This window comes from Chelonia mydas, chromosome 2 (assembly GCF_015237465.2).
Source record: "Chelonia mydas isolate rCheMyd1 chromosome 2, rCheMyd1.pri.v2, whole genome shotgun sequence".
Taxonomy (NCBI): Eukaryota; Metazoa; Chordata; order Testudines; family Cheloniidae; genus Chelonia; species Chelonia mydas.
In genome coordinates this window covers 112308347-112320968 of record NC_057850.1, presented here as the reverse complement: position 1 = coordinate 112320968, position 12622 = coordinate 112308347, and positions in this window count along the sequence as shown.

Here is a 12622-nt window from a genome sequence, read left to right as displayed (position 1 = left end):
GAATGGCAACTGGAAATGCACAGAAGCAAAACAAACCGGAGTCATTCTGGGATGCATAATGAATAACTGTTCATGAAAGGTAGATACAGTGGAAACCTGCTGTATGGATAAATTTGGGCAACCACACTTTTATCATTACTTTTGACTGATCACTACATCTAGATCCATAAAATAATGCACTTGCCATATCGGATATACAGATATACAAAAAACAAAGGGAAAATTTTACTCTGTGTTGTATATTCACACTGTGAATTTTGTCTGTTCCTTTCTCTTAGCCACACAACAGGGAAACAAATGCTCAGAGAGGTCACAGATGGGAAAAAAAATGTTATGTTATCTGCTCCATCCCTTGGAAATGCAAGATATATTCCCTCAGAGAGATAATGGATCAGATATTAAACTGTCACACCAGCTTTAATCAAGCCTGTATTTTGATTTTATTTTTTATTCCTCATAATTTTGCTGCAGAAGCAGGCATTTTAGTAAACAGATCAGAGTTCCAGAAATTCAGGTCAACTGTAAAAGCAAACACACTTACAAATGTGGCAATAGGGGCCAAAGTTCATTTAACAGACAGAGACCTTGGAAAGTTTTTCTTAATTAGAAGTTCATTTCACATAATTAAAGTTCAGATGTAATCTACATAATGACAGGTTTCAGAGTAACAGCCGTGTTAGTCTGTATTCGTAAAAAGAAAAGGAGTACTTGTGGCACCTTAGAGACTAACCAGTTTATTTGAGCATGAGCTTTCGTGAGCTACAGCTCACTTCATCGGATGCATAGCATATCGTGGAAACTGCAGTCTGTCTTCTGCAGTTTCCACGATATGCTATGCATCCGATGAAGTGAGCTGTAGCTCACGAAAGCTCATGCTCAAATAAACTGGTTAGTCTCTAAGGTGCCACAAGTACTCCTTTTCAATCTACATAATGGGATTGATGTTATGCATTTAAAATCGTATGACCAGGGTTTTTTAACAACAACAAAAAAAAACAATTTTCTCAAGCTTTTTGCTTTTGCTTTTCTTTTATTCGCTTACTAATCACTCTCCAAGTATTAATTATCAATAATTTCCTTTCTGACAAATTGATACCAGAACTGCCATACATATTTATTTCAAGTTAATAAGTGAAGTTAAGTGTTTCGGGTAAGAAAGTGCTGGCTGGTGCTTCAGTCTAAAAATTTCAATACATTTAATGGACTAAAAGTCTTTTTGAAACTAGCTGTCATGTGAAAGAGAAAACAGAAAGGAAGTTACACTATATAATACTCTACTAGTTAATGTGGTGTGATCTGCCCTTTAGTTAATTACTATGACTCTTCAAAGGAAAAAAAGAAAGAAATCAGAAGCATAGATGCAGGCTTGGCATTACGTTTGAGAGAAACTGGAAAATCTCAGCTGATTCAAAACTGAAAAGACAGTTGCTTCTTTGACCTTTTGAAACTTCTAACTGCTATGCTTATCTCCATTGATTTAAATGACTAAGCAGCTCGGATGCACAGCTCCAGAACCAAGTATGAGGTCATTATGCTCTTACCATCAATTGTATTGATGTAGTCCTTCAAAAGTTCAAAAACATAGAGACCTTTTTGTGGAATAAAATATGCTGGGCTTTTTTTACATCTGTCATATGACTGGAGGACAAGTAACAGCAATAGTTGCACTGTGCACTTTTATCTTCCCTTTAAAGTTTTTTACTGTTATTTTATTTTACGTGCCCTCTTCTCCATATGGACTACAATTACAACTAGAAATGGGAAAATCTCAAAAGATTTTGAATTTCGTTTTGATTCGAATAGGCACCTAAACTGTCGATACTCTTCCACACCTACCCAGGCATCCTGAGTCTGCAAAGTATTGTAAATAATCTTATGAAAACAGATTATCTCATGAGATTTTGGTTCCTCCTGTTTCTGATCAGGCAGGAAATACTGCAATTGCAATTCTGGCATGGTAAGCCTGTTTGGAAACAGAAGTATAAAATAATGGCCAACATTTCCAAAAAGGTTCAGCTCAGATTTGGCTCCAGAAATGGGCTGAGGGTTGAGGATTGGGAGTATTTTCTATATTTTTTGCACTAGTGGTTCACCCATCCCTAAATAAAATCCAAATCAAACCTTGAGGAGCAATAGTCATATTTCACAGGAGAGTTTCCTCTTCCTGAAACTTAATTCCCTAAATTGACATGGCCTTCACCTCTCAGTTGCATAATCCTTCTCTTGCTCACATTTAAAAGAACATTTTAAATTGTTTCAGCATTGTACAGTTTCATCAGCACCATTTCAGCTTTCTTCTATTCTCTTGCTTGGTTATATATGAATGGCATGACCATCCAAAGACAAAAAGTGGCCTCTGACACTGCCCAAAGTAATACATACCACAGAAATAATGTATGGGTTATAAGGAAAGCTATAATGCAAACACATCACTAAAAATTCACAGAGACACAAAGGGTAGCTGTTAGGGTCACACATGCAATTCCTACATGGCTGCTAGTTTGACCTACCAGAGCTTCAAAAGGTTTTGGCCATTTAGTATGCACAAGTGCAGACCACTCTCAAAATCTGCACAACATTCTATGCTACAGATCTGTATTTACCACACCACTAACTGAAGTTAAATTATGAACCCCTACCTCATACTGCTGACCACTTACTCACACAAATAGCTTACAGACCTATTCATGTGAATAAGTACTTGTCAGTATAAGTAAAGGATTCACAATCTAGCTCTCAGTGAGAAAGAAAGAAACAAGTCACAATTATGTCAGTTAGATCAGACACATGATTGACTTTGAAATTATATTAAAAAAACATTATATTTTATGTGCTCTAAAATCTGAAGGCTATATTATACCACACTTACTTCAGGCAGCCCTTTACAACTTGAGTAGTCCCATTGAAATCAAGGAATAAGGTACTCCTTAAGGAGAACAAGGGTGCAGAATCTCTCCCATGGTTTTTACAGATAGAGCGAGAAAGAGAGATGCAATTTACTGTTTGTGAAAAATGATATATTGACAGCTCAGTTCAAAGTAATTTTCTGATCTTCCACTGAATAATCAGAAGCATTTCAAGCTTCCAGTCCTGCCCTACCAATGTCACAAATCCATGTCCCGGAAGGATCACCTCTAGGGGGGAATATGCAATCTTCATATCCATGCTGTTCTTAACCTCTTTGCTGAGCGATACAGTAAGTGCCAGCAGCAAGTGTGTATTTTCCACTGAAAAGTGAATTGAGACCACCAGTTCATGTCAAATAAACCACCAAAGAGTCATCAGATAGTAACGACCACTTTAGGGCATTTTATCAAGCTAGGCTACGTTTGAACCAGCCAGTCTAGAGATCCAATGTTCCATACTCCCTTTAAAAAAATGTCTCAAGGCAGTTAACCCCCATACCATTACTTTGTAAAGATGTATGATTCAAAAAAATCAAACTGCCAGTGTTCTTTGGTTTAATTTTTATTTTAAGAAAACAAGACTTGGCTCCCATTCTGTGAAACACAAAAATATCTATATGGTTTCCTGAAACTTATCAAAAGAACTTAGGCTTAGTTCATTCACAATGACCAATGTCAAAGACTTATTCAGCATCGGCATCAGAAGACACTGAAACTTATGAGGATTGAAAGAGAGGTCCATTCAGGGCTAGCAAAGAAATTTCATGCCAAACTTATTCAATATTTTTATTAACCTTAGGACAAAAAGCAGGAGTGGGATAAAGAAATTTGCTGATGATACAAAGTTGGGAGGCATTGCCAATACTGAGGCGGACCAGAATATTATTCAGGACGATCTGGATGACCTTGAAGACTGGAGTAACACCAGTAGGATGAAATTCAATAGTACAAAGTTATATTAATGCAGTTAACATGCAGTTAAGGTCTAATAATAAGAATCTCTGCTACAAGCTGAGCACTCATCAGTTGGAAGTGATAGAAGAGGAGAGAAACCTGTGTGTGTTGGTCTACCACAGGATAACTATGGAGCCATCCGTGTGATGAGGCTGTAAAAAAAGGCAAATGTAGTCCTTGAATGTATCAGGCAAGGCATTTTCAGTAGAGAGAGAGAAGTATTAATGCCATTAAGCAAGGCAATGATAAGACATCATTTGGAACAGTGTGTACAATTCCAGTCACTTATGTTCAAGAAAAATGAATTCAAACTGGAACAGGTGCAGAGAAGAGATATGAGGATGATCAGGGGAGTTGAGGGCCTATCCAGTGCTTAATTTGTTTGTTTAATTTGCCCCAGCACCTCTGGGATTGTCACTTCTGTTATGAAAGTAAAAAAGTTGCTTGAGCCCCAGCACCTCCTTCATTACAAATTAGGCACTTAGGAGAAGAGACTGGAAGAGCTAGACTAGTTTAGCCTCGCAAAAGAAGGTTGAGAGGGGACTCAACTGCTTCTATGAATATATCAAAAGATTAAATACCAGGGAGGGTGAAGAGTTATATAAGATAAAGGCTTTAGGAATAAAGTGCCCAGACCAGCTTGCATTAAGGTCAAAGGGAGCCTTTACATTGACTTTAACAGAAGCTGAATTAGTTCTAAACTGACCTTTAAATTAAGACTAACTATCCTTGAACACTCATTAATCTTGGTGTATTTTTTTCCTTTGCTGGTGCTTTGAAAGTTGAGGTATAGTTCTTAAACATGGTTTTTCATTCAATATCTTATGGGGGAAAGCATGAAGTGAAGTGTGTGAAGCAAGTGCAAACAGGCATCCAAAATATTTTAGCTGATGTTACTAGTGAAAGCTTGCAAGTGAAGTGACAGTGCTGGCAGATACAACTTCAAGGAGATTTATATAAAGTTTGCTCTAGGGAAAAGAGCATGAGGGTTACCTTTGAAAAACAAACCACCACCCTAAAAAACCCTTCAACCAGGGGGTGGAAAGTGAATAAAGCTCCAAATGAGAAGCCACGTGAGCAATGTGTCCATTATTAACCCATTATTCCTTGGATTTACTGGTAAGTAATTTGGCTGAATGCTTCTGTTCTAGGACATTAATTTTACATTTTTGTTTGTAAAACACTAGAGTAACAAGTAGCAGAGATGGTATTGCAACAAAAACAGGTCAATGGTTTCAATAAAATGGACAATAAGAAAAGAAACAATGCAAAGACTCTCAAGCTACTCTACGATTTTTAAAAAAGTAATGACTGATCTAAGGCACTTTGTGTAGTTTGGGGTAAGCTAGAACTATGTTGCTGAAACTGTAGTGAACGTTTGAGCAATGCGCTGGTTGGCTTAGTTTGCATTCTGAAGCTAAGGGCTAGCTTCACAAGCTGATATAAATCATCATAGCTTCATTGACTTTCATAGAGCTACACCAGCTTACGTCAGCTGAGGATCTGGCCCTAAATGTGTCTATTACACACACACACAATGTAAAGTAAACCAAATAAATGCAGTAATTCACCCTATGACGCCATAGAGGAGATATAAAGTGCAGAAAGAAAAGAAGTACTTGTGGCACCTTAGAGACTAACAAATTTGTTAGTCTCTAAGGTGCCACAAGTACTCCTTTTCTTTTTATGGATACAGATTAACAAAACCTACTACTCTGTAAAGTGCAGAAATACATTGAAAAGTGACTTTATAAAAATGGTATCATAAGGCTCCACATTTATTGTATCCCAATGATTTGCACAATACATTTATTCAGTATACAAGTAAAAATATGTTTTTCTCTATATGCCAGTCGTGTACATTTATCATGGAATCTGATGATGGCCCGTACATCACAAACAGTAATAAAGATTCTTCAGGACAAATGATGCCCTCATTTATACCTGTGCAATCCTATTACCTTGAGTGGAATTTCCAAGGTATAATGGACGGCATAGCAGAAGACAATGTGGTTGGTACAAGTCATCCTTCAAATGGAAAATAATTAATATATCTGTTGATTATGTGTGAGCTGGAATGGAATCTGGTTCATTTTTCTATGTACGACACTAACAAATCAAATATTATTCATTCTATATAATGCTTTAAAAGGAAGTGTCATTATCTCAGTCTGTAAAAGAGGGAATTAGAGACACAGCAAGATGAAGTGACTTGCCCAAGGGTGCCAGCAGGCCAGTGGCAGAGCTGAGAAGAATGCCCACATCTCCAGACTCCCAGATTGGTGCTCTATCTGCTAGGGTCCCAGGTAAAATATTACTTTTATGTCTGACTTTATATTAAGCAGAGAAGGCTCTGAATACAAATCGGGAGACAATATGCTGAAGAAGTCATCATTTTTACACAGTTGCTTTTCAGAGTACAGCGACATTTAAAATTCTGGACTTTGTGAGCATCGACTAAGCAGCTAAAATCAAAGTCTATGTTCATAATGCGCCTTCATCATTCATGATGTTGTTATAATCTGAACATGGATTATTGGGAGGCAAGGAGTGATTGAAGCTTGATCTATGGCTGCATTTAGAGATAGATGGCAGAAGAGAGAAAGGGGCATTAAATATTTCCGTTAAATGAAAATGCCTGCAGAAGTGGGGAATTTATGCTCCAAATTGTTGAAAAAGTAGGAATCACAGTATGGAAGAAATGCTGGAAATGACAGCAGGTTTATATTCAGTTGTGCCTGCAGTGGTAAAAAACTGCCAAAACAATGCCAAACCCAAAACCCTAGAAAAAGAAGATAAAACCACTACACCTACCAGATTTGTTTTGGTTCATAGAAATGCACCTCACAATAGTACGTGAGTGCACCTGGCACCACCCACTCTGCCAAACTACTGAAACTTACTAGAAACCTCAGCAGAATTGCTACAAAGGGCAGGTTTCCTAAAGGTTCAATATTCTGTCAGACCACATGAACAGAGCTAGAAGGCAGCAGAGACTGAAATTGCAATAACACAGGTCTGGCTGCATCCTGTGCCTGGCCATGAGCCAAAATAAAACACATCATCCTAACTTTGTTATTGGGGACTTGCTGGACCTAGAACATCAGGAGGACTTTTAACATAGACTCATAGACTTTAAGGTCAGGAGGAACCATTGTGATCATCTAGACTGACCTCCTGCATACTGCAGGCGACAGGACGTCACCCACTCCTGAAATAGATCCCTAACCTCTGGCTGAGTTACTGAAGTCCTCAACTCATGGTTTAAAGACTTCAAGCTACAGAGAATCCACCATTTACTCTTGTTTAAACCTGCAAGTGACCCGTGCCCCATGCTGCAGAGGAAGACAAAAAAAAAAACCCCAAGGTCTCTGCCAATCTGACCAAGGGAAAAACTCCTTCCCAACTCCAAATATGGCACTCAGTTTATTCATGTGGGCAAGACCCTCCAGGCAGGTATCTGAGAAACAATTATCTGGAGCATCACCTTTGAACTACATCTGACACTGACAATGCAAAAATAATGTTTGGCTATAGGCATCTCTGGAGCTTGCGTAGGTAACTAAAATGTTGCTTATCCAAAGACTAGCTGAATTTTCTTTACCTCTGGATCTGAAAAAGCAGGCTGGAAATCTTACAAGAACAAATACTTGTAAAATATTTCAGCATATCGGGTTCTAGCTCTGGAGGAGAACGAACGAAAAAATGGAGAAACTTTACTGCAAATTTCAGAACTTTTAAGTAGTACTAATTTAAATTTCATTCTAGAAATGAACAAAGGGCTGGGGCATTTATCTGGACCCAAGGACACAGCTGGGTGAGTAAAGAAGTAAGAAAATGAAATTAGCTCCGCCCATCCTCCCTGCCCTCTAATGGTTTGAAAAAAACAAACAAACAAGACAATGAAAGAACATGAAAAGAGTACAATAGATTTAGGAGGGTGAAGCTACAGGATAAATTGTGGCCACACCCAGAGGCACAACCTACAGAACTGCTCAGAGCTTTTTTTTTATTTATTTTTTTGCCTCTACCAATACTAAACATATTGTATGAGAAATAAAAGTGAAGGGTTAGATACCACAGAAGAATCTTACAGCGTAGACAGAGTAAATTCATTTTCAACCCCATCTGAGCCAAGGAGGGGGAAAAAAGGAGCGAGCGAAAGAGAAATGTCTTAGGAGAGAAAACCACTCTAAAACATCTAGAGAAGTTCTGAAGAAACAAAATGAAAACCATTTTCATTAAAGCTAATAGTGACAATGTACTATATTGAGTCTTGGTTCTACTGCAAGAGCCCCCTGTATTTGAACCTGTTTCCACCTTTGCACAGAAAATATCCCTAAGGACATTTGCTTTATCTGGAGGAAAACTGTAATCTTCCTCCAGACTCAACATGTCTCTATCTTCTGAAAGCCATTAAGCACTTAAACACCATCTGTGAGCAGTGCATTCAGCGGTAATACACCAATTTGAACTAACAGGGCATTGGGAAGGGAGACTCTGGAACTGGTTATTCTCATTAAATTAAAATGACTCTCCCAGCACTAGTCAACACTCAACACCAAGCAAATAGGTTAACTCTGTGGGGAACATTGCAGTAGATAGCAATGTAGCACCCCAGGAGGAGGCAGCCTTGTCCTATGCAGCCATAAAGAGCACTGCACCTTGAATGAATCTCATCTCTGTGGCAAGAGCCTGAAGATGGCCCATGCACTACTTAGCCCAGTCTCAGAGCTTAAATGGGATGGGGTGCAGATGTGACAGCTAGAGCTGGGCAAATAATGGATTTTTTGGTTCAATGCCAATTCTGAAAAATCAAAATCAAAATGTAGTTTCTGGTCAAATAGAAATAGTCACTGGGCTAGGGAAAGGGCATGAAAATGAATCTAGAGCCCTAGTAGGAAGGCAAGATGTTGGAGACCCAAATTCAAGTCCCTGCTCCAATGACTCTTTATAAAAGGTGGAACAGCTTCTGCAGGAGAGACTGTGAAAGACCCCTACAGAATTTCCCATGGGCCCAGTGACTAGGGCATTCTCCTGTAATGTGGGAGCCCCAAGTCAAAAACCCATCCCCTTGTCAAGCAGAGAGGGGAATTGAACTGGGAGTTCTCCCACATCCTGGGTGAATTCCCTAACCACTGGGCTAAAAGTTATAAGGGAGGAGTTGTCATCCTCTGTGCCCACTCCTCTGTTTTCTGACTCTAATCCTCCTTTGGTTTTGTCAAATTGCTCAGAATCAAAATACAAAATTTTGAGTTGAGTCAAAATGAAACATTTATTTTGGGCATTTCCAAAACATTTTGATATATTTGGTCCATTTGAAACTCTTCAGAGAACCTGACATGAATTTGTGAATGATTTTGCATTGACCAAAACTACATTTTCCAACAAATATGCCAAATGCCAAAATAATTTCTCTAGTTACAACACTAGTGACAGCTGTAAATTGGGCAAAGCAAGGGACACATAACACCCACAGGTCTTGTGCTGACTGCTCAGTGATGAATTTCACCCCATGTGCACACACCAAAACACCATCCCTCATTTCCTATTTTCAATCCTATGTGACTCTGGCACCAACAGGCCAAAAGTGAGATATAAGTCCCTAACTGCTGTTCCTAGTTTCCTTGGTTTCATCCCAGTTAAATATTATAGGATGTGCATGCAGAAGTTTCTGATTAGATGCTAAATGAACCCTGCAGAGTTCATTCATAGTGAAAACAATCACTCCACCCTACCAAAACTGGCAAGTTTCTTTGGAGGGTCACTCTTTGTAACCCCCATTCGCACATCCTCTTATTTCTCCATCTATTGTTCGCAGTGTTATAAATAATAACGTAGATCTGGGTTCTACAAACCCTAGCACCTGCCACAAGACAACACTGTCCTTTCATAACCATCTCACTGATGGGTTCTGTGACCTATCCAATAAAAACACCCTTTCCCACCCACCATGACCAGGCCTAAGTAGACAAAACAGAGTGTGGGAGACCAATACAACAAATAAACAGTGTGATCAAGGTAATACCTTGGCCATTTCATTTTGCCTATTATTTTTATTAATTGTCCTTGCCTATTCATTAATTTTCTTCATATGAATGTACATATTTGCATGTGCACAAGGGTATGAACAGATGTTGGTTATTTGCAATCGATTATTCAATATTTGTCATACATTATCTTCCTTTTCTAAAAATAAAAACAAACCAAACTAGAGTTTTAGTTGTCCAATCAGGAAACAAGAAAAAAACTACCATGTGACTAATTTAACTAGTCAAATGCCACTAATATTAAATTGCAAGTAGACAAAGTGAAAAGCTTAAAAATAACCCTCGAGGCTGAAAGTTGTTCATAGCAAAACTGTTCATGAAACCATGGTGATTAGTGAATACGCTTGTAAAAATCAACAATTCACAAATGGAATAAGAGCTAAATTCTTTGGAAAATTTATTCATGGATAATTTGACCAACTCTAGTTGTACCCAAGCTTTTTGGGAGCTCTTTCTCCCATTTCCGATGAAGAGGAGACCATCCCAAGGTTTGACACTGTTAGTTATGTGCTAACTCACAATATTGTGTAAATAAACTTATTTCTTTGCTCATGATAATCAATTATCTGAAGAAAGGATATAAACATATTTTAGGACAAAGAAAGTAAATTTTTGCAACACCTTAAAAAATTGTGAATTTCTCTGTGTCTTACACAAAGAGCTGCTCAGAATATAACACACAAGGATACTATTATATTTAAAATAGCTTTAAACAATTATCAAGAAGAGGCATCTTATCAGGTACTGTACAAACATTTAAAATGCAACGAAATCATGGCAAATAGAGCTTCAGAAATTGTTCAACCAAAATCCTTACAAAAACCAACACCTCCTTATAAACGTCACTAAAACTGTGGGGGGAAAAATCCTTATAATTTAGCAACACAAAATGCATTACATAATAGTATTAATTTTATTGATTGATTGCTTTTCAATGTAATACTGTGTTGTTATATTTAGCCATCTGTTTTAGAATGTAATTTGTGTTGCTGGTTCTGGAAAAAAATCCAGACATAAAAGAACTAATTTAATTCCTTTTGAGCGCTCTTTCATTCAAAACTATTTCTTTTAAAATGTCCCAGCACTGCAGAATCTGACTTGAAATCCACCTTGAACTATGTGCACTTTAACTAACTCTCTCCCCAAGGCAAAATGATCCCATATTCAGGCACAGCTTTATCCCAGTCTTCTAAAGGACTTACACAGAATGTACCTGATATAACTGGACCAGAATGTCAACCATGATAGAAATTATGATCAAGACATGGAGGATACATAATGAGAACCTTATCTATTTTTCAGTGGACTGCTATTGGTAGAGAGTACCTTTAGGGGGTTGTTTACAGAAATCAGGTCTCCTCTATTTAAAAAAATGTGTAAGTCCTTGTGCAGCGTTCTCTTTGTTTGCTTGTTATATTACATGTCATAATGGATACCAACTGTGGTTAAGGTGTTCAAACAGTATTATAATAGGCTGCTTGGCTGCCTTTGGAATGTGGCTTTTCACATTTTCTCTCAACAGAAAGACATGGTTTTAGTCTTCTGCTTCCACTGTATTAAATAGAAATTTAAAAATTACTACAGCTATTACCTCTGAAATAAATATCTGATCACTGGCTGCATAGGGGATTGGAGATTTATATGCAATCTCTCTATAATATTCATCTTCTTTCCTCTAGTGCCTATAATTGCATCTGTGGCCCGGCAAGACTAGTGCAAGCTTCTCTTTTTGTTGGTGTCAGGTATTGATCTGGTGACATGTTCCTTCATCTCATATTTCCCTCCCAAAGGGGACGCTCACAATGAAAAGCAAATCTCTTTGTATAGTGTGACAAGATCCTGAAACCTGCTGCTTATTACAGCACAGCATTGGAAGGTAATATCCAACTCACTAGCAATGTCAGAAAACAAGCTCAAGTGAGGCATGCATCATCATCTTCCTTGTGGAAACATTATTTTGTGACAGTGAAAATGTAAAAAGCGAAACCTGTTGAATGTGTTTAATGTGTTCTAGAGAAAATTGTGCGCTGTGTTTATGTAGTGCTTTGGGGGTATTTCCTCATATATATGAAAAAATATTGGTTTCCCCTTCTTTTTCCTCCCACACTTTCAGGTGCAGAGGGCATCCACCAGTTTCTGCTATTTATTTCAGTCTTGTGCTGGTCTGTTCTGGCTACTGAGTGTCATGTTGATGGATTTGGCTTCTTTATTGTTCTATGTAATGTTTCTTTAGGTCATCCTCTTCTTCTCTTTCCACACAGAGTTCATATTAACACTTGACATGGAAGTCACATTGGGTGGCATCCTTAAAGCATGTCCTAAATATGAGTTGTGCTTAAATTCCTTTTTAGCAGAGCAGAAGTGAAAAACAACATCAAGATGGAAAAGACATGTACAGAAAGCTCACGGGACAGAGCAGCAGCTGCGGCTTATTGGAGGGTTTGCAGTAGGAAAAGGAGACAGAGGCCCACTGACAGGTCACTGAAAGGAAAAGGGTGAACCACATTCATGTTTGCACTCAGTGATAAAAGTATCCCTTTTCTGAAAGTATGCAAACATCGTAAGGGTTCAGAGTTGGGCAAAGGTTTAAGCTGGATCTCATTTTTGCAAGACTGGTTTAGCTAGCCCTAATGATTGTGCCTTTCCTGACTGTGAAGAGTTAGATAGTGAGACATCCTGGCCCCCTCCAGAAAAGAGACAGCATAACTCAAG